Raw genomic sequence first — 23,738 nt, 5'->3', positions numbered from 1 at the left:
TCCATTCTCCTCTCAGGATATTGGGCATGCACGAACACACTCCCGGCGTGAGTTTGAGCCACCAGGTCTGGGACTCGAACCACGGTCCACTACATGGGAGTCCAGAGACATAGCCATTATGCTAACTGCTGGTTCCTCCCCAAAGTGTTTCTTTATCTGCTATGGACAGGGTTCAAACTGTAGTCAGCCATATGGGATCCGGTTCCATTAAATACTAGACCATAGGATTTGTCCAGGTATTAATAATATCAAATAACAAAAGTTATAAATAAAATAGCTTAAAATATTTTAGTATTTATTTTTTTTCTCTCTTTTTAAGATTTTTGACATAGGGTATGTGTGCTTCACAGAGAGGAGAGAGACAGTGAAAAGGAAAATAGAAATCATCCCTAAGGGATAATGGCCATGCTGCAATCCCTTCTCCTTCATTCTCTCCCTGGGGTTTTTGGCATGCATGCACACACACCCAGTGTGATTTTTTCAAGCCTCCATGTCTGGGACATGAACCATGGTTGATCCTATGGGAGTCTAGCACCTTAGTTAACCACCATACCACCTATTGGACCCAGTATTTAATCTTAAAGTGAGATATGTAATATTAATTTTCTCCTATAACCCAACAACGATGACATCTTTGCATCTTTATATATGGTAATAAAATTTACATTCACTAAAGTTTTAGGAAGGTTGATTTTGATTTTTATATTACTCAGCAGTGGATTTAAAATTCATCCTTATGGGGGCCAGCAGATGGTGTGATGGTTAAGGCGCTGGATCCAGGCTTAAAAATCACGCTGGGCACATGTGTGTGAATGCCCAAGACTTCGGGAGGAGAATGAAAGAGAAGGAATTGCAGTGTGGCTATCCTCCCTGGAGGGTGATTTCTCACTTTTACTCTCAATGTGTCTGTCTCTCTCTTTCTCTGCTGAGCACATGAGCCTTCAGGCAAAAACCTCTAAAAGAAAAAAAAAAATCATCCTTATAAAAAATGCAGTTTTTAAATATGCATAATTCTAATAAGTTATCAGACTATCAATTAGAAAAAAATCCAGGTAGTACAATATACTTATTTTCATACATAAAAGTGAAACAGAAATAAACTTGTTGCAATAGTCAAATGTATCTCTCACAACTACTTATTCTTTTTGACTTACAGATATCAACATCTGCTTTTCATATTAGAATGTAGAATATTTCTATAGTTAAAAAGACGGTTGGCAAGGGCCTTACTACTTAAATGAACAGTATTATTGGTTTCGAAAATTACATGGAGCCTAATATTCTGTTATTCTGAACAGAATTTACTAATATTAAATTTAAAAGTCTGAAAGTAAAATTTTTTAAAGTTTTTTTTTTTTCCCCATAGAGCATGTGCACTTAAACTAGAGAGAGACAGAGAGAGAGAGAGGGAAAGTGAGAAATCTCCCACAAGGGGGATGGTCACGCCACAGTCCCTTCTCCTCCACTCTCCTCTCAGGATTTTGGGCATGCATGTATACATGCCCAGCATAAGCATCAAGCTACCATGTCTGGGACACAAACTGGTCAGCTATGTGGGAATCCAGTGTCTTAATCACCATGCTACCATTGGGCCTCCTGACAGCAATTTTACATGATCTATTTGGACATATTCAATGATATTTAGGTTCCCATCAGGCTTTTTTTGCTTGCAAAATTTTCACAAGTCCTTCTTACAGCAGACATATTCAGGTCAACACTCTGTAAACCAGTATGAATTCCATTTGGGATTCTAGCACCATGCATCGTTATTTCTTTCCAGAGAGAATTTTCCTTAGGTTGTGACCTGATTTCAGACATATGGATTGATATAAATAGGTGAGAGCTACTTAGCACACAGAAAACCATGAAATGGCACAATCTGTGGACTGGTTTACATGAAATTAATGGAAATATCTACCTTATAAAATAGATAGGCATTTATAAATATATACACTGGCTGAAATAATATAAGTAAAAATACTTTCCTGGTAATTTATCATTCTGATGCAAAATATGTTATTGTGTAGATTGAGAGGAAAATACTGATCTGTATGAGATGGTCTTGAGACATCCTTGGTGTATGTCTTATGACTGGTTAGAATTGTCTTTCCATATTCAGCAGGTTTTCTAATAACATTTTATACTGGTCTTTTCTCCAGACCTATTGGATTCATTCATTCATTCATTCATTCATTCAGCAAATGTTTAATGAGAACATTCAATGTCCATATGTTTCAAGTTCTAAAGATACAAATATAAATGCAATTATCTGTCTCCATGGAGCTCATTTGTTGTGAGATTAGGGACATATAAAATAATAATCAGAAAGTTAATTCTCTAAATGAAATATGAGTAAAGTTGTAGTGCACATGTGCTCGCCAGAGAGAGATTGGAGGTGGGGGTGGAGTGTGAAAAATCACTCCCCAGCTGGGATGGCCATGCAGCAGTCCCTTCTCCTCCATTCTTCTCTCTGGATTTGAGGCACGAATGCCAGGCATGTCTTTCAAGCCACAGAGTCTAGAACTGGAACTGCAGAATTGGCCATGTGGGATTCAGCACCTTAACCACCATGCCACCTGCTGGCTCAATATACAACTGATTTTGTTTCAGAGTCCAGAAAGTTTTAGGAGAGAAGGTGACAATTTAATGGATGAGTAGTAGAAGGCAAATAGAAGGAAGAAGACAGGTTTTGGGTATCTTCAGGAGAGTAGTATGATTTAAGAGTATGTGGAGGGCAGACTCACAAGTATGGTAGGGTCTGTTTCAGAACCTATGTGCTAAGTTAAAGGCTTTAGACTTTATATCATAAATTAGTAAGAAAGAGACAGGAATTTATTAGCAGTAAAATGGCATGGCCACCTTTGTCTTATAAGCAACAAAGTTTACCAGAAATGAAAAAGTGGGCTGGAACATTGAAATATTGGTGTAGTCAACAGGAATGTGACAACTGGAGTAGTTCAAATGAAATATAATTAAGGACCAGCAGATGGTATAATGGTTATGTCGCTAGACTCCCACATGACTGACCACAGTTCGAGTCCCAGACCTGGAGGCTTAAAATTCGTGCCAGGTATGTGTGTATGTACCCCAAATCCCAAGAGGAGAATAGAGGAGAAAGGATTGTGGTGTGACCATCGCCCCTGTCTCTTTGTCTCTGCAGCAAGCACACACGCCCTATAGCAAAAATCCCCCTCCATAAAAAAGAAAGGTAATTAAGGCTTAAATCAAGTGTCTATGGAAATGGAGAAGAGATACCCAATTTAAGAGATTAACTGTGGTAGAATCAGCAGGAACTGGTGATATTTGATTATACTGATTTCTGCCTCACCTTGGTTCTCACTAAATGGTTAGATGAAAAGATCAGAGCATTAAGGAACCAGCAGTTAGTGTAATGGCTATGTCGCTTGACTCCCATGTAGTCAAACGTGGTTCGCATCATTGACCCGGTGGCTTGGAACTCACGCCGGGCGCGTGTGCGTGTGTGCCCAAGATCCTGAGAGGAGAATGGAGGAGAAGAGATTGCGGTATGACCATCCCTCCTGAGGGGTGCTTTCTCACTTTCTGTCTCTATGTCTGTCTCTGTCTGTCTGGCGAGCGCATGCGCCCTATAGCAAAAACCTCTAAAAAAAAAATTAAAAAAAAAAAAAAAAAGATCAGAGCATTAGTCTAGCATTAAAGGGTTGTGGGTTTATATTTTGACAAGTTCTGTGATCTATGTATGGATAACAGTTTGAAAGTTAAATAAATATACGAGATTTAGGGTTCATACAAATAATTATTCTTTATTTATTTTTATTCTGCCCATCAAAATTCTTCCATAGCTTAATTAAGAGGATGTGAAGTTTGTATCTGTTAACCAAGACATACTTACTTTAGCAAACACATCACAAGAAACAGAAATTCGTAGAATTTACATTCTTCCTCTATTCACCATATTAGTTAGCATTACTGCTCATGTGCAAAAGCTACTTTAAATTCTCCATTATTACAACCATTTTATGTTTCACTTAGATAAATATATGGAGGCAATAAAAGGCACATAGAATCAGATTTCACATGACAAATTAAAGGCAGTTAAATTTTATTTTTTCAACCAAACTGGTCTTTAGGTTGTAGAAATGCAAAAAAGCACATTTAAGCATGTATGCTATCTGTTTTTTATGGCTCACATTAGAAAATGATCCAAATAACTCAAACTCAAATTTGTCAGAGAAAACCTCTAGCTTTGGACCTATATGGTAACTGGACATTTAGTGCATTGTGAAATGGTCACGCCAAAGTAAAATTTATTGCATTTTGGGACAGGCTTTGTGATTTCCGAGTGTGAAGAAAAATGTCCTACAAACTCCTTTTTTTAGTTGTATGGACACAACTGGGGTCTACTTTATAGTATGTTCATTCTACTCCCTGGGGTTTATGCCTAGGATCAGATTTGGATACATGTGTAAGGATATGTCAGCTGTGCTAGCTAGAGGATATACTTGGACTAATTGAGTTCATTGGTAGAACAATTGAATGGGGGGGGCGGAAGGCATTGAGGGCAATCATGAATGTTAGGGACAATGGAGGAGGAAGATGGGATATGGCAGAGGATGGGGATGGGGAATCTTGGATGGCAAAACAAAAGGCAAGATATGCAGGACACGGGAATTGGGAAATCATCTGCCGAGAACATGTAGGTTGATGTGCTTGATTGAGCCAATGCACAATGTATTTTGGATGGAAAATTCATATGTGTGTTGTGATGAGAAAAAATTACCTCTAAAAAAAAAATTAAAAAAAAAAAAAAAAAAGATCAGAGCATTAGTCTAGCATTAAAGGGTTGTGGGTTTATATTTTGACAAGTTCTGTGATCTATGTATGGATAACAGTTTGAAAGTTAAATAAATATACGAGATTTAGGGTTCATACAAATAATTATTCTTTATTTATTTTTATTCTGCCCATCAAAATTCTTCCATAGCTTAATTAAGAGGATGTGAAGTTTGTATCTGTTAACCAAGACATACTTACTTTAGCAAACACATCACAAGAAACAGAAATTCGTAGAATTTACATTCTTCCTCTATTCACCATATTAGTTAGCATTACTGCTCATGTGCAAAAGCTACTTTAAATTCTCCATTATTACAACCATTTTATGTTTCACTTAGATAAATATATGGAGGCAATAAAAGGCACATAGAATCAGATTTCACATGACAAATTAAAGGCAGTTAAATTTTATTTTTTCAACCAAACTGGTCTTTAGGTTGTAGAAATGCAAAAAAGCACATTTAAGCATGTATGCTATCTGTTTTTTATGGCTCACATTAGAAAATGATCCAAATAACTCAAACTCAAATTTGTCAGAGAAAACCTCTAGCTTTGGACCTATATGGTAACTGGACATTTAGTGCATTGTGAAATGGTCACGCCAAAGTAAAATTTATTGCATTTTGGGACAGGCTTTGTGATTTCCGAGTGTGAAGAAAAATGTCCTACAAACTCCACACAAAAAAGTTACTCACATGGTCATAATTTTAATTACTATATTACACCATATGTCAATGAATTTAATTATAAATCCACAGCGTTCAATGTAATACTCAAAGTGCTTGGCAACCCAACGTCCAGGTAAAGTTACAGAAATTAGTTTTCCTTTCTGAGGCATTTTTGTACTAACAGTAAGTTTGCTACGTTCAAATATTCTTGGAGAAATGTAACGTATTAGAGATTTTGTTTAAGCATATTCATTCTGGTCATTATAAGATTTAGTTCAATTTAGTTTTTCTGAATTGTTAACTTTCAAATAGGTTGTTTAATTTCTAACAGAATGTTCTTCTTGGAATTTTTCCTCCTGGCTTACATGTGTTTTGCTTTGGCTCTCTGCTAAGTAATGATAATGCGGCAAACAGAAAACAATACCAACAAACAAAAAGGGAAGTGCCAATGCATGTCTCAGAATCCAAAAGAACCTCATTAGATATGAAACCTATTTCTAACAAAGATGCAGTGTAGAGGGGAATGGAGTCATCTCATTTCTTTTACTGCAGAAAGCTTGAAAATCATAAACATGCAGAAAGTTTTAATTCAGTGAAATTAATCTTAAAGGTCATCTTTTTTTATTTAACACCTGCATTTATTTTATTATTTTTTATGTATTTAACGAGATGTAGGATGTGCAGGAAGGTAATTTAATATGTATTAAAGTAAAAAGAGTTTTATTAGATATCTGAATCTCTTTTCAAGTATCCTTAACTCAGTGATTCTATCTATAAGTATAACATGCTAACAGTTAAGAAAATAAATCCCTTTGATAGCTGTTTTTCAAATGAGAGCCAAAATTTTATCCAAAGTAGCTTAGATAAAATGGAATGAAAACCCAAAAGTTTTTTTTACATATAAAAGATGATTTTAAAATCCCATCTTTTTCATCAGTTTTTTTCTCCACTTTTCTCCTGTTATTAAAGTATTTCAACAGTTATTTCAGTTATTTATTTATTTATTTGCCATAGATCATGTGTGTTCACTGGAGAGACACAGAGACAATGAGAGGAAAAGTGAAAAATCACTTCCCGGGGAGATAGCCATGCCACAATCCCTTCTTCTCCCTTCTCCTCCACTCTCTTCTCAGGATCATGGGCATACACACACACACACACACACACACACACACACACACACCCAGTACAATTCTCAAGCTGCTGAGTCCAGGACTTGAACTGTGGCTGGCCACGCGGGAGTCCAGAGCTTTAGCCACTATGCTGCCTGTGGACCTCCCATAACTGTTATTGCAATACTTAATTGATAAAGAACAAAGCTTCTAACAATTCAATGACTTTGCTTTAGCCCTAAGATTCAGTCTCACAATTCCATGGCAGCCCTGCAAAGTAGGGCAGAAACTTGTACTTGCTTTACAATGTGGGTGACAGGAGATGCTGCATTGTTGACTGAGAGTGTTAGTGTACCTACTTGTAGTGGTACTTTTATGTCATAGAATCAATTCCATTGTATTCCTTTCTCATTGCCAAGAATCATTACCCTAGATATTGGTTATAGGGTTACACGTTTATTCCTAAATGTAGTGAGATATCATTTTTAAAATACGTGACAAGTCAAATGGAAAGGCCTAGTGGGAGTTGGTTTCACCAGTGAAGTAACAGTGTCTGAAAGCAGCGGCTCAAGAAGGATAAGCACCCAGAGTTGCAGAAGACAGAGTGTGGGCAGGCAGAAGGGGCCTGGTCAGTGACAACTGCAGGTTAGCACACTGGTAAAAAGCAACTACATGTCTAGTTGGTGTTTTTCATCATTTCTTGAAGTTTCTTGGGAAACAAAATGGTATCTATATAGACTACCGCAATAGATATTTGTTAAGAAGTCCTGCCCCAACTTGAATGAAGTAAACAATTTAATTTACACTTCTGATTGGCCACTATAAGTTCAAAAATATTGTGTCATCGGAAAAGTCATGATGCATTGTTGTACAGAAAAACATGTCATGACTTTTCCAGCGGCTTAATAAATAGTCATGAAAAAGGTTCCAAGCATAAACTAGTGAAAAGAATGGAGACATTTATTCTGATATGTAAAAATTACAGTATGGGGCCAGCAGGTGTTATGGTGGTTTAGGTTCTGGACCCCACATGGCCAACAGTGTTTGGAGTTCTGCACCTGGAAGATCCTTGATAATTATAGTATCAAACACAAAAGTATATGACAAATTACACATTTGTTTGTATAACCTTGAGATCACAGCTTTATGGCAATTACTACCTATATATGAGCATACCAATGACCCCATTTTCTGCCACATTATATGGTATAAAAAGAACTCCATCTTATGGAAGCCCTCAAATTCATGCTTTCTTTGTTTATGCTGTCTGTTTATGCAACTTAGACTCTCAGAGTAAGAGAATAACGTTGATAACATTATTTCATGAGGAAGAAACGCTAACATAATGACAACAGTAGGGACATTTTACAGGCACGGCAAAGAGAACAAACATTTTTCATGTTTCTAGACAACAGAGAAAGGTATAAATTTTTTTTAAAAAAATGACATATAAAAATGCTTGTATATAATGCTCATTCATACGATGTGCTTGTTAAATCCCAGGGAGACAAGAAACAAGCTATAGAAACTTCAGCCAGAATCATAAAATACTTCATCTTAGTTTGTAAAAAAGATAGATATCCTAAAAATACAATTTTTAACTTGAATTACTCTTATAAGAGTAAAAAAACTTTTTCATATACTAGTATATGAAAATGTACCTATAGATATTTCACTTTTTTCTGGTATTTCAACAATTCTCTCTCTCTCTTTCTCTCTCTTTCTTTTTAGTGCCATTTTAAAAAAAAGTCAACAATACTCTTTAAAAATGAAAAACAAAATGTGGTTATGTGTAAGAATTTGCTGTCATAATACCAATTGCTTTTTTGTATCTAAATGTTCTTTCTCTGTACTTTTTGATTGTGCATTAGAATTGATCAACTGATGAAAACAGAAAAGCATAAAAGCATTACTGATGCTACATTGTGGAGTCCATCCTAAAGAGGTCCTATTTATATAATAAGCCCCTAAGAACAAAGATAAATTCATAATTATATGAAATTAAATACAAATTAAACCAATAAATGTTTTAAACAACAACCAGGAATTTTTAGAACTGACTTTATTCATAGTAGTAATTAGATTGTGACTATTAAAATAAATGACTCATAATAATGAAAGTTTCCCTAAGAAAATTGTTAGTTCGAATAAATTTATAGTAGCTCTTGTGCTATTGTCATTGAACCCAGTGCTGTCTGAGGTGAGCTTACTAAGGCTTAGAAGTAACGCTCAACATTTAATGAAAAGTAGCAAATCTAGCTCAAATAATTCTAGATTTTTCCCTAAAATGTCTTTCAGTAAATATAATAATAAATGTACCATAATGTGCAACATTTTTTAGGTTTATTTACTTAGGTCTTCCATGGGAAAGAAAGAATGGTGCACCCGCAAAAGTGTCTTCACACAATCCTAGCTCTAGATCATGTGCACACTCATGTGGCTTGGACATGTACAGAGAAGGTGTGTAGAACACCTGGGATCTTCCCACATGGCCCCAGTACTATGGAGAACTGTGCTTCTGCTGTGCCCACAGCTGGCCTGAAATTTCTTTTTCTAAGCCACAGGAAAATGTCATAGGTCATATCAGTCATCATTAGGTAACATTTGTTCATGTTCCTATTTGAAGGTTTTCCATTCTTTTTACTTAAAACAGAAACAAAGATGGCAGTGAATTTGAAGCTAATGGAACATGAGAGATGTATATTGTGGACTTCTAGGAAAGATTTTCCTTCCTGATAAAGACACATGCAAAGTGAAAGCTCTGCCTTCCTTTCCAGTTTTTGCTTGTTGTCAAGAAGAATATTATATTTGGAGGTAGAGTAGCCATCTAACCACCATGAAGGGAAAGCCTGCGTGCACTCAGAGATGGTGAACCAGATTCCTGACAGCCTTTCTCTGGTTTTGTACCCATGTAAGATTTTTAAGAAGGATCATTATTTTTTTGATGTATTCTATGACCTGCAGCCAAAAGCATACTCACAACACAGCACATCACGGTTTATAAGAGAATTTTCATGTACCAGATTTCTACAAAACTTAAGTGAGGAGATGTGTTTTTTCACACAACACTATTTTGTATTTGTGAAAGTTGATGGCATTTTTTTTTTTTTTGAGAGGGTTTTGCTATAGGGCACATGTACTCGCCAGAAAGACAGAGAGACAGAAAGCGACAAATCACCCCCTACGAGGGATGGTCACGCCGTGATCCCTTTTCCTCCATTCTTCTCTTGGGATCTTGGGCATGCATGCACACACACCCAGCATGAGTTTAAGCAACCGGGTATAGGACCCGAACTGCAGTTGACTACATGGAAGTCCAGCAACATAGCCGTTACACCAACTGCTGGTCCCAAAGTTCATAGCATTTGAAGGAAAAGATTTAAAGTTGCGAATTTCTTGTCATCATACTTTTTTGGGCTTATCTTTTGCTTGGATATATAATTATCACTTAATAGTCTGTCTTCATCTGACATGCTGTGCCCCAACATTCCTAAGAATTTGAAATTTCCTCAGTTATATACTTGCAATAATATTTTTTAAAACACCTATTTTTGGACCCCTATCTCTCACCATTAACAAAAATCAACTCAAAGTGGATCAAATCTAAATCTACAACCTCAAACTATAAAACTACTGGTGGAAAACAATGGGGAAATTATGGGAGACATTAAGAGTAGGCAAAGACTTCTTAAGCAAGTCCCCCAAAGCACAGGCAATAATCTCCCCCCCAGAAAAAAAAATTGGGATTACACCAGATTAAAATGTTTCTACACAGCAAAAGACATAGTAACTAGTGTGAATATACAACCTTCAGAGTGGGAGAATATTTTTGTAAACTATGCCTCAGATAAGGGACTGATGACTATAACATACAGTTTACATGAAAATAATAATAATAAAAAATATCAACCCAATTAAAGGATGAGAAAATGAACTGAACAAATTACTCTCTAAAGAAGAAATACAAAAGCCAAAAGCATATTAAAAAATGCTCAACATCCCTCATCATAAGGGAGATGCAAATCGAAACCAAAATGAAATACCACTTAATCACAGTAAGAATGGCTAAGATGAAAAAAAAACAAAAGTGATAAGTGGTCAGTTCTGTGGTAAAAGAAGAACTTTCCTACACTGTTGGTGAGAATGTAAATGAGTATAGCCACTGTGGAGAACAATATGGATGGTCCACAAAGATCTACAAATAGAACTCCCATACGATGATCCATCATTTCCACTCCTGGGTATCTATCAGAAGGCTAGGAAAATGCTCGGTTGGAAAAGTTCTTGCACATCTATGTTTATTGCAGCATTATTCACATTTACTAAGACATACAACTAACCCAAACGTCCACGAACAGATGAATGAATTGAAAAGTGTGGCATATATACACTATAAAATACTACTACTCAGTCAAAAAAAAACCAAAAAAAAAAAACCCAAAAAAACAAGACCCTGGCATTTGATAGAAAGTGAACAGATATGGAAGATGTACTGCTGAGTGAAGCAAGTCAGACTATAAAAGAGAGACATTGTATGTCTCCACTTAATACATCATCTGGAGACCAGTATATGGAATAATGGTTATGTTGCTAGACTCCATGCAGTCTACAGCAATTTCAGTCCTGGACCTTGGGGCTTAAAACCCATGCCAGGCATGTGTGAGAACATGCCCAATTTCCTGAGAGGAGAATGGAGGAGAAGGGATTGTGACATGGCGATACTTCCTGGGGATAATTTCTCAATTTCTTTCTGTATTTCCAGGAAGCATCCTATGGCAAAAAGTCTCTCTCTTCAAAAAACTGGCAAAAAACTCTCTCTTCAAAAACTGTCTGCATTCTATGGCAGAAACTGAAAGATTAGAGGATATAGAAACATGGAAAAAGTTATGGATACTGGAGACAGTGTGGGAAGAGACTGAGAGATGGGGAGAGTGAAAGGAAAGGAATCAAAGAGAAAAATAGAGAGTCAAAACATTTAAGGGACACAGAAATGGAGGAATGTCTACTGATGATAACATTTATATCTTCAGCTGGACCGATGTGAAGTGTATTCATGTTGGGTAAATTTATTTTACAAGTTGTAGTGATGTACAATGATTGAATTTATAAAATAAAATAATCAATAACCCTCCCCTTTTTTTAAGTGCCCCTAGTTTGTATCTGATACTTTCATCACTGACACTGAGGTCTGTAAAGACCAGTAATTGGCTAGTAAGTTCATACGTTTTATCTTTCCCCATTCTATAATCAATAATTTAGAAATAAAATATAACATGATATCTCAGATGACCTACAGAAATATTAAGATATGACATTTTTCAGTAACATAAATAGTAACATATTGAGCCTATTCCAGATTAATAGTGAAATGTAATAAAGTATGTATGCCTCATATAAAGAAGCTACAGATTAAATCATTTAAAATCATTTAAATGAGTGATCATATTCACAAACAGGGGAGTATCCGCACACAAAGACTGCCTCCAATAAGTTTAAAAACAAAAAGAAGAAAGCATTCCACATACAGGATTCAGTGTTTCCAGGCCTGACCTGACCTGGAGGTTCAGGATGCCCTTCTCTCTGATGGGATAGGAATTCACCCATTCAACATTTTGTTATCCATTCTAGGTATAGGGTACTGTGGCAGGCTTTGGAATTCCAAAATACAGAACATAATAGGAATCTTCTTCCTTAACACTTTGTATGAGGTACAAATATATGAAATTATTTTACATGAATTGTGATATGCTAGAAGAATGTATACAGAGAGAATACGAAAGCCACCTTAGGAGGGAAAATCAGCCAGGCCTTCCAAAGACTGTTTGCTCTAATTTCCTAATAAACCATACAATCTGGAAGTTCACTTGGCTTTTCTATGGATTTTTATATCCTAAGTGTGATATCTTGAATTACAGAAGTATGCATTTGAATTCCATGAAAGAATGGTTATCACATTCTGACTATATTAAGTGGTGTAAACTTTCTTTCTTTCTTTTTTATTTTTTTTAAATTACTTTATTTAGAGAGAGTGGGATGTCCATTTTCTGAGCAGGAACCCTAGAATCCCAAGCTACAAAAGAGAGAATTAAAACTGGGTGATGTTGAGAAAGGCAAAGAAGATTTTTGTTCAGAAGTGTGCCCCGTGTCACAACGCAGAAAAGAGAGGCAAGCACAAGACTGGCCCAAATCTCCATGGTCTACTTGGGCAGAAGATGGGACAGGCCCCTGGATTCTCTTACACAGATGCCAACAAGAATGAAGGCATTACCTGGGGAGAGCATGCACTGATGGATTAATTGGAGAATCCCAAGAAGTACATCTCTGGAACAAAATGATCTTTGCTGGCATTAAAAAGAAGTCAGAGTTGATAGCTTATCGTAAAAAAGCTACTCATGAATATTAGGTGGCCACTGCCTTCTTTATGACAAAACAGGAATCTCTCACCTTTTCTATATGTACCATATTTTAATTGATCTTCTACACCAGAATTCAGATCATGAATGGCTGATAGGATAATTTTGTTGGACAGTCCTGGCTTGAAGTTAAATGAATACTGTTCCTTTAAAAAAAAATTATAGCAATTTCAGTTCAGTAAATGGTATCTCTATTTGGCCTTTCTAAAGATGTAACTGGTCATTCATTAGTGATGCTCATCTTTCTACAAAGATGGTGAATGCTATCCCAAAACCTACTGGAGATTTTTTAAAATTTATGTTTATATGTAACTGGCTGTAAGAATATATAAATGTGGGAGAAATTCCTTCACTTCTCAAAACCAAGCAGACTCACCTTTGTTTTAAATTGTGTTCATTAACCTGCTAAAGGCAAGGGTTGAAGATAAGGTAGTGATGTCTACTTTACATATTTGGTCATAACTCTGTCAATCTAATTAGAATTCCTTGTATACAAAACACTGCCTTTTACTTATTGGAAGACATTTTAGTATGGTTTGTATATACTACCAAATAGAGTATGTGACACTTTACATATTTTACAAATAATTTGTAAAGTCAGACACTTTTGAAAGTCACTGTGGTAAGATTTAGTAGCAAGTTAAATTTTACCTTTGAAGCATCTAAGTCAGATGAAGGTATATTTCAGGATTGTTAGACTACTGTTCAAAACCATGTAGAAACTGAAGAACTACTGTAGATGTGTAATTGGCAATGGTCCTTTGCCAATTTATTAGAAGGATTAAAGTAGAGGAGATATACAATCAACATAGATTTGTAAATTATGCCATCATAAGATTTAAGATAATTAAACAAATGCTGATTTAAAAAGGAAGTACTATCTTTAACTTTATTAATTATTATTATTATTATTATTAAATTTGACTAGAGAGACAGAGAAAGAGAGTGAAAGATGGAGAAGAAAAGAAGCTGCCAGGTGCGGGACTCAAACCGCTGCCAGCCATGTAGGAGTCCAGTGGCTTAACCACCACGCCACCTGCCAGCCCTGGTATATTTATTCTATAGTTGATCAAGCTAAGAAAGTGAACAAGAGCCTGATTACTTCTGGGTGCTAGGATCTAGGTGTGTTTTTGCATTTACCAAGATGGAGATGCGACTCTGGTCTGTCTAATAGTATTTCCAAAGGATCTCCCACTGGGAGACCCACTGAATAGTCCAAACAGCCTTCTTAGCATCAGGAACATCTAGTTGGATAAGAGACATAGACTGTGTTGAGCTAAATAGTGAAGTAGTTGGCTGTTACATCTCATGTCTTTCTATCATTTGACTTCCTTGGTACTCTCTCTGTCTTATTTATTGTTTTATCACTAAGTACACTAAGTCAAACAATTATCTATGCATCAAAAATAAAAATATAAAGCTCTTAAGTTTTAGTACAGTTCAGAATATATTTGAGAAGCAACCGATAAGTTTCAGAGAAATTAATTAAATGCAGACATTTCAGAAAACTTAAAAGCAGCTCAGATTTTTTTATCCTGACTCATAAACAACTATTTACAACCAGAATATTACCTGATTAGCAACTTTTTACATTTAACAAATAGCTGAAAGGGTGCTACATTTAGTAAACTAAATAACCTTGTTTAATGACATCTGCTTTGCATATTAAAATATGACTGACACCTGGACTCACTAGGCACAGCAGTTGCAAAATACAGCATAACGAGTTTAACATGTGAAAAAAAGAGATTTTATATATGTATATCTGGAAGATACATTTGCTTTCATCACTGAAAAGCCAATTAATGCTTTTCTCTTATTCTCATTGTTATTAAATAATTTTAAACTGATAGTAATGTATTATTAGAATACATTATATCCTGGTACATTTTAATTTGATCCTTATAACTGATTTTTAGATGTTATATTTTGTAAAATTTGCAAAAATCAAGATAAAAGTTACACCTCTCTAGCTTCTTCACACATTATTTCTCTTAACTCTATTCTGTGAAGACTACCCACAGCTTCACAACTTAAAAAAAAAAAATACTTCTAATAAAACTTGTTTCTATTCTCTGAAAATTAGTTAAGTGTTTTACCTTTTGTTTTTCTTCACACATCAGCAGTCTTTTTCCAATTCTGTAACAAGAAGCACAACTTGGCATTTTGAAAATGCTGTTCACCTTAAAACTTCTCTCACACTAAAACTAGAAAAAGGGACAATTTTTCTTTTCCCAGTGTTGTAAAAAAAGTGGTTTCACTAGCACATTAATTATCTTGTCTAAAAATAACGAGGGACAGGGATCAGACTTCTTGAATTATATTGCGAATATTGATATTTTTAATCAAATTGAAGAATTACATAGTCTAACGCATGAATCAGTAAATCCATTATTATTTAGATTGCATTTTTTGTCACTGATGTGCATCTTGAGGGACGCGGATGACTCTCTGAAATATCATGATCTGTTTTTGTTTCCAGTCATGATACCGTAATTTATATAAAATATTCAGGCTGCCTTGTACATAAACTAATTGACAGATGTGGGCATGATCATTTGGGGATTAATCATTGTGCCACTACCTTCAAGTACATGCCGGATCGTTCTAAGATGGATGTGAAGAAAACATTTCCTCTCCTTTTCTCTGGAATATTGTCTGTTTTATTATTTTTGTAAAATATGCCTAACCCTTACACCGTCTTCTCCTGTTTGAAATTATGCCCACAGAAGCAGATAATAAATGGAGATAAATTTTAATTGGAAATAGTTTTATAAGATAAAACTATTTTCAATTTAGATTACCGTCAAGCATCTTTTTTCTTCGCTATAGTAAAATACTAGCAACATGTTGCATTGCTTTCTAGGATTTACGTAAAAAAGTCATCTATATTTTTCCCATTGAGTAAAAGCCAGTGAGATCCTGATCCACGAAAGTGGCTGTGCAATTTATACCTAGATGCGGTATTAAATTCATCATATTCTGAATATTATTGGATATTTATGGTCACTCATTTAGGTTAATGACTCATTTAGAGATGCTTCCTGTTCTGAATAGATTAGAGAGATTGAAGAGAATATCTCATTGTCATTTTGTACCTATTAATAAGGAAACAAGAGCTCCTAGAGCTTCTCTTTAGTGGGTGGGCAAATACTCATAAAATAAAACATAAACATTATTCTTACTTATAAGTTTTAGTGTCCCTAAATCTTGTCGAACTTTATTATTATGGATTCACGAAATCACATGTGTGAGCAGAACCTCTATTTCCTATTTAGCTATTTCTCAAAAATTTGGAACCTAGTCATTGGAAACAGATGAGAACAAAAGCATCATCCTTAGGAATAGAAAAGGGAAGATCAAAGGAAAGAATGCTTATTATCTTTGCTCATTTATTCATTCAACAAATATATACTGAACACCTCTTTATGCACCAGACACTTCTTGTTCCTGGAATTCCATCAGTAAGTACAATAGACACAGATTCTGGTCTTACCTTGCTCACAGCCACTGCATATCTAAATGCAAGATTAGATGGCCTATTCTCACTCAGAATGAATGAACTGCTCTCTACCTTTTCTCATTCTGAGAGCAGAATGTATACATACGAAAAAAACCCAAAATGAAATGCAACAAAACAAAACAGTTCACACAGCTAATGCCTGAACTAGTTTTTATAATTAAATGATAATTACATTCATCATTAATGAAATATTGTTTCATATGATGTCAGTTGCTCACTGGGCACCAGTTCTCATTCCTGTACATTTGCTTCAATGCAATTGGACTGTACTGCTTTTCGTTTCCAGAAAAGAGCCTCTTTCTCCACGCTCTTGAATCTGGACTGGTCTTGTAACCTAACTTAACCAATACCATGCTGCAGAAGTGAATTTGCAGGAGCCCCAGAGTTAACCCTAAACCTCATGGTACTTGTAAACGTCACTTTCCCTCTGTTGGAAAACCATCCTGAGACCTCTATGTTCAGAAGCCCATTATGGAAATGACTTGGAAAAGGAGACCGAGTAACCTGACTGAGCCCAGCCTTCAGCTCAGCTACCAGTTTAATATAGCTGAAGACCTAGCCAATCTACACAAATATAAAAATGCTAAATCAGTTCTATGTAAAGCCACCAAGTTTTGGGATAGTATACTATGTAAAGATATATACAAGACACAAAAACATTTTATTATATATCAGACACTGTGCTAGGCACAACCTATACAAAAGTCAGCAGAAAGTTTCTTCGGTCTGCTTATTGTTTCTACTCTATACCACAGTGGGGAAAAACAGTAATTCATCAAATGCACATGGTACTGTGAAATTATTATTGTAATTTCATGTAAACATATTTCATGAGAGTTATACTCACTGAGAAGAAAGCACAGTTCTGGAATGGGGGATTATAAGCACAAAGGCCCTGTGGTAGGAAGGAGTAGATACCCTAAATGAACCAAAACAAATCCCATTAGCTTGGGATACAGAATGTTAGCATATTAGGAGACTACGCTGTTAGATTCGGGCCAGCTGTTCAGCTGTATTGCGTATTTCTCTTATGAAGGATCTTGTTAGAAGCAGTGCTTGCATGGAGAACACATAGAAAATTTGAGTTTCTTTGTGTATGTGCATTTTATCTTTTCAAGGCAATTATGTGCTGTGTGAGCATTGAGAAAATGGGCAGTAAATATGCTCCTAAAAAAAAAAAAAAAGAAAATCAGCAGAGGCAGTGCTTAAATTTCATTATTAAACCTTCTTTCATTTCTAAACCCTCAGAATAGAAACGAAGTAACCTAAATAAATCCAATAATGAAAATGAATTAGAGAGAAATGAGTTTGGGAATTATAGTTATAGCTATCTTTCATATGAACAATTACAGCTTTCCACAGAAGAAAGGGAACATGATAGTAATCTAACAGGCAGATCGATGGGTTTGATCATTCGGTTCACTCTGTATCATGTGGTCACCAAGTTTATTAATTCAGTATGATATGGGTTATGCCAAAGTTTAAAGAATGATGAAAGTAGTCAAACTCTGATTGTTCACATTAGGGAAAAGTGTCAAGTGAACAAGCAACAGTCCGTTGTTTCCAGTCAGATAAATACTAGTGAAATATTTTTGTTGCAAATGAAGTCTTGCTTCCTCTAAGCTCTAGAAATATAGACAGCGAAATTACCAACCACCCTGAAGTTCTCTCTGCCTATAGTGTAAAATTATTGCCCAGAATTATTGGCAAGTGACCAGGATGAGGCGGCACTTGGGGGGGGGGGTATTGCTTTAATCGATAAATTCTTAAAACAAGGGGAGTAAAAGAAAAAAAAAAAGAACAGAAAAATTCAGAATTCTTTTTTGTTATATTCAATTGTCACAATAGAGTAATTTTCTCTCATCACCCATAAATCTATCATCTCACTAATACTTAGGTAAAATCATTTTCGTTGTAGCACATAATATATATTAATAAGCTACTAGACTTTTTCTAATATTCTACTTTCCTTTCCACTTTAGATTTAACAATCATATAATAATCACTGTTCTGCTTGCGAATGAATCATATGCAATAGTAAGGAAATAGCTAAGAGGGAGATGCCGCCCATGAGAGATTTAATCATAGGAAATGGCTGACTTTTTATTTCCAATAACCATCTGCACTCATGGTAAATCAGGTGCTAATGAAGCTCAGGCCCAGACTGCACAGAGGCATAAATCTCAAGAACCAAAAGTCGTGGAGCAACAGACCTCAGAAAAACAGAATTTTCTAAGGAAACACACCAAGATTATCATATAGAAGGTCACCATCTGCAAATGTGTCACATAAATGAATATATTTGGTAGTCCTAATACCACTTTATGACACTGGTGTAAACATCAAATCTGTACTTTTCTTTTGAAACTTAACCACTTTCAATTATTATGATCATTTATGGTTTTATAATGTATCTACTCCTAAACAGTCAACATCTTGAGGGTAGGGGGCTCTCTATGCCACTTTTATTTTTTTTTAATCCCCTCCATAGTGCTTTTTCTTACAAGTATTCAATATCTGGAGAATGAAGGAAGAAATACAGTTATTATTTTTTGGAAGTTTTTGTCATGTGCTTACTGGAGAGAGATAGAGACAACAAGAGGGAAAGTGAGAAATCATCCCCCCATGGGGTATGACCATGCCACGATACCCTTCCTCCATTCTCCTCCTGGGATTCTGGGCATGCATGCAAACACACGCAGTGTGATTTTTAAGATACCAGGTCCAGGGAACCAGCAGTTAGTGTAATGGCTATGTCGCTGGACTCCCATCTAGTCGACCACAGTTTGAGTCCTGGAGCTGGCAGCTGAAAATCACGCCGGGCGCATATGCGTGCGTGCCCAAGGTCCCAAGAGGAGAATGGAGGAGAAGGAATTTCGGCATGGCCATTCCTCCTGGAGGGTGATTTTTCGCTTGCTGACTCCTTCTCTCTCTCTCTCTCTCTCTCTTTCTGGCGAGCGCACAGGCCCTGTAGCAAAAACCTCTCCAAAAAATAAATAAATAAAAAAGATACCAAGTCCAGGACTTGAACCACACTCAACTATGTGAGAATCAGCCCTTTAACCACTACCCCACCTGTGGCCCCAAGAGTACAATTATTAACAGTAGACTCCTACTTTTAGAAGAGATTAGGACTGGTGATTGTCCTCCCACAGACTCCCATGGTGGACTGTGACTTCCATATTCCTTGTTGAAGTCCATTGTATCTTGGGTAGAATCTGTGCCAGATGTGGGATTCAAGTCCTGTTTTCTGAGATCCATTCAACATGACTAAGTTTTCAAAGACTTTGTCTCTTAGTATCAAAATCCTCAACTTTATGACTTGGTCAACTGTTGTTGGGGTGATATGCATAACAGGAATGACAACGGAGGTGACAAAGAAATGACAGCCCAGAACCTACAGAAAAATATCTAATCCTGTATCACACAAAAAGATACAAGTCTGAAGACTTGACAAAATAATTACTTTGGACCATATCTATCCTAGGGATTAAAATGGTTGTTTTTAACTATTCGCAAATGACAGAAAAGCAAGGACCTGGACCACAGGTAAAGATGGAGTGTTGGAATTCTACATTTTAACCCTTGAACCAACCTAAATTCTGTACAATCCCAGTTTAACTTGGCCTCATTCTCTACTTGTTATCATGTATCTCAGTACAGCAGAAATCTTAGTGAAGTGCTACAAAGTATTTTCTCTCACTTTTCTAAAAAAATCAAGTTAGAAAGCACTGAAAAGAATTTTAGTTGCTAGAGCCAATTAGTCTGTAAATAGCTTCTTTTTAAAAAATTGTTGTAGGGTGCCTGCCCTTGCCAAAGAGAGACAGAGAGAGAGAGGGAAAGTGATAAAGCATACCCTAGGAGAGAGGACCATACACAATCCCTTCTCTTTTACCTTCTCAACATTTTGGGCACACATGCATACATACACATGTGCTCAGCATGTTTTACAATCTGGAGGGTCTGGGATTGAATCACTCAGTTGGCCATGTGGGATCCACTCTAACCACCAGGCCACTGGCTGGCTCAAGTCTATAAAAGAAACTTTAGGAATTAGATGAAGTGAATACTTAGAGCAGTAATTCTCAGTTTTCTGTGGATCAAGAATATTTGGAGAAACAGTAAAGAATCAGCCATCTCTTTCCTGAAGTATACATGTGTCATATATGTACAGGATTTGCTCAAATTCGGGAATTTTACAGTTTTCAAACCAATTTTTAGTGCCCAGGACTATATAAACACAGGTCAAAAGAACTGACTACAATTACATTTGCAAATTTAGAAGTTAACAAAGCTCTTAGGTAATATGCATTACAAAGGACAAATCTTGAACATAGGTTACTTTTGATCTCTTATTCAGCTCTTCAGCATTAGAATTTATTATATTAGATCACAATGCAATTTTCCAACAGGTTTAATAAACCCACATGAAATCCATGAAACAAAGTGGCTCATTTCACTTGAAATTAGAAAGACAGAATTTTTACAATGTAATGTATATTTGTGAACATGACATATACAAATTATATTCAGATAATTTTATGCAGTACTAATAAAAATTTCCAAAATGAGAGCTGCTCACATTTGATTAGTGAATTTTAATCTCCAGAAGCTAGTTTCTTTCTTACTGCTGCCAAAGGCAAATTTACGTTGCTGTGTCCCAAATAAGCTATCATTTGACCTATAAGAACCTAATTTACAGTTTAGGGAGCGGAGCATTGGTATGCGTCATACAACAGATTATTTTTATGCGTATTACGTTCTTCTCTTCCACTTATTTTAATACATGGATGATATACTACTTTGGTTTCATAATACAAATTAAGTACCTAAAGCCAAATCTATTTCATCTCACTTCAGATAATATGAACTGAGAAGGGAATTTACGGCACGTAATATTAAAATTAGACATTTCTATTATCTATCTATTTATTTTTAAGTTTTTGCCATAGGGTAGGTGCGCTTACCAGAGACGGAGAGAGGGAAAGTGAGAAATCACACCCCAAGAGTAATGGCTGGGCTGCAATCCATTTTACCTCCATTCTCATTCTGGGATTTGGGGCTGGAACGGACACACCCACAGCATAATTTTCAAGTCGCCAGTTCTGGGACTCGAACCACAGTCAACCTGTGGGAATCCAGCACCTTAACCATCAGGCCACCTGCTGGCCCAGAATTAGGTTTTATTAAAGACAAATGCTAGTAGGAACTAAGTATTTGAATTGAACTTATAAAAGTTTTTATTTCCTAAGATTTCTTTGAGAAAGGAACATATTTTCAAAATTGTATGTTATATTTTATAAAAGATAGCCAAAAAAATATTTCAAAACAAAATGTGAAGGAACAGTTTGTGATATAGTTTGTAATGTAAGTACATCAAAATTTATAAGCAGCAAGCAGATGAGTCCAAGAAACACATCGCAAAGCGCTACCATCTTAAGTGATTTGGTATCCTTGCGACTTGCTTTCTATGTTTCATGACATCTTTACTATTATGTTAGAAGTGTTTAACAGGGAGAATTACAGATAACAAAGTAGGCATTAAACAAATTATATTTACATTTATTGTCTAATCGTCTTGCATACTCACCTTGTTTTAGGGGTTCACATACTTTCTTGGGAAACATATAAATGGTATACATGCCTATACTTTTAAAATATTTTAGCGCTAGAGGATTTATTCAAGTATATGCACTGAATCTGCCCATTTAAGTTTGTCCAGATCGTGTCTCCTACTTTAGTCCAACTCACTGTCATCACTTGCTTTGATGATTGCCAAATGCAATTTGACAGAAATTTCTGTGTTTCTCCTTCTGGGAGTAAGATGGAATGATACTTACTGGCCCATTCATGGTGGGTAGGACCACCTGGCCACTTCTGTGGAATAATATGTTAGAACACATATTACGGGTCATTTCAAGACAGGAACAGTTAGTTGCCAAAGTGAGATTCTTTTGGAATGCTCTTGCCTTCTTGTTGTACTGTCAACTTGAACCATTAACTGAGTACAGTAAACAAAACTCCACCCCTAGAAAGAGCTTGGAGCATGATGGAGAATAATCCTTTAGTTTTAAGTCACCATATTTGGGAGCTCTTTATTAACTTGGCGTAACATTTGTTATCACGTTCAAACCATGCTCCAACGTGTCTTTTCAAAGACTGTTTCTGCACTTTCAAACTATTCTCCAAAAAGGAAACATGTTGGCAGGGTGGGGCAGGAGATGGCATGGTGGTTCTCCCATGGCCAACCATGATTCGAGTCCTGGATCTGGTGACTTGTTTTCTCATTACCCGCCACCCCCACCCCTTGTGTGTCTCTCTCTGGTCAAATTAAAATACAGGAATGAATGAATAAAATAAATAATTCTTTAAAAGAAGGAAATATGTTTTCATTTCAATTTATGAAACTATTGTATAAAAAATGAACGGAAGGTTGTTTTCATAAAGCACATACATTTTTTAAATTGTCATTAAATTTATTTTGCAGAGTTAGTCCTTTGCCCCAACAAATTTTCAGTTTAGCAATTAAAATGTTATCTTCATATCAGCCCAGGACACGGTAGTTACAGTGGATAGATCCCACATGGCCAACTATGTGGTTTGAGTCCAGGATCCAGCAGGTGAACAAAGACACTGAACACACTTGTGTCCATGCCTATAATCCTGAAAAGAGTGAGCAATGGAGGCAATGTAGGAAAAGGGATTTAAGAATGGTCATTCCCGGGAACCAGCAGTTAGCATAATGGCTATGTCGCTGGACTCCCACATAGTCGACCGTGGTTTGTGTCCCAGACCCGGTAGCTTAAAACTCAGGCTGGGCGTGTGTGCATGCATACCCAAGATCCCGAGAGGAGAATGTAGGAGAAAGGATTGTGGCGTGACCATCCCTCCTGGGGGGTGATTTCTCGCTTTCTGTCTCTATGTCTTTCTCTGTCTGGCGAGCGCACGTACCCTATAGCAAAAATCTCTCCAAAAAAAGAAAAAAAATAATGGTCATTCCCCATGGGAGTGGAGTGCTTTCTCAATTTCTCTCTCTCTCTCTCCCCCCTGAGCATATAGATCCTCTGGCAAAAATAAAATAAAATAAAATAAATAAATAGATAAAATAAAGTTAGTTTCATCAAAACTCCTACCCTAATTGAGGACCAGCAATTAGCGTAATGGCTATGTCGCTGGACTCCCATGTAGTCAATCGCGGTTCGCGTCC

The 23,738-nt window shown here is 36.2% G+C and overlaps 1 protein-coding gene across 1 annotated transcript in view; it reads right to left on the bottom strand.

The window, feature by feature from the left end:
* DGKB (diacylglycerol kinase beta) overlaps nt 1-23,738 on the bottom strand; it is an 881,803-nt gene that overhangs the window by 236,003 nt on the left and 622,062 nt on the right. The gene's annotated exons all lie outside the window — the stretch shown is intronic.

This window comes from Tupaia chinensis, unplaced genomic scaffold (assembly GCF_000334495.1).
Source record: "Tupaia chinensis unplaced genomic scaffold, TupChi_1.0 Scaffold145916_1, whole genome shotgun sequence".
NCBI classification, from domain to species: Eukaryota; Metazoa; Chordata; class Mammalia; order Scandentia; family Tupaiidae; genus Tupaia; species Tupaia belangeri.
Note: the sequence above shows the minus strand (reverse complement) of the source record. Positions and strands in the feature narration are given on the sequence as shown.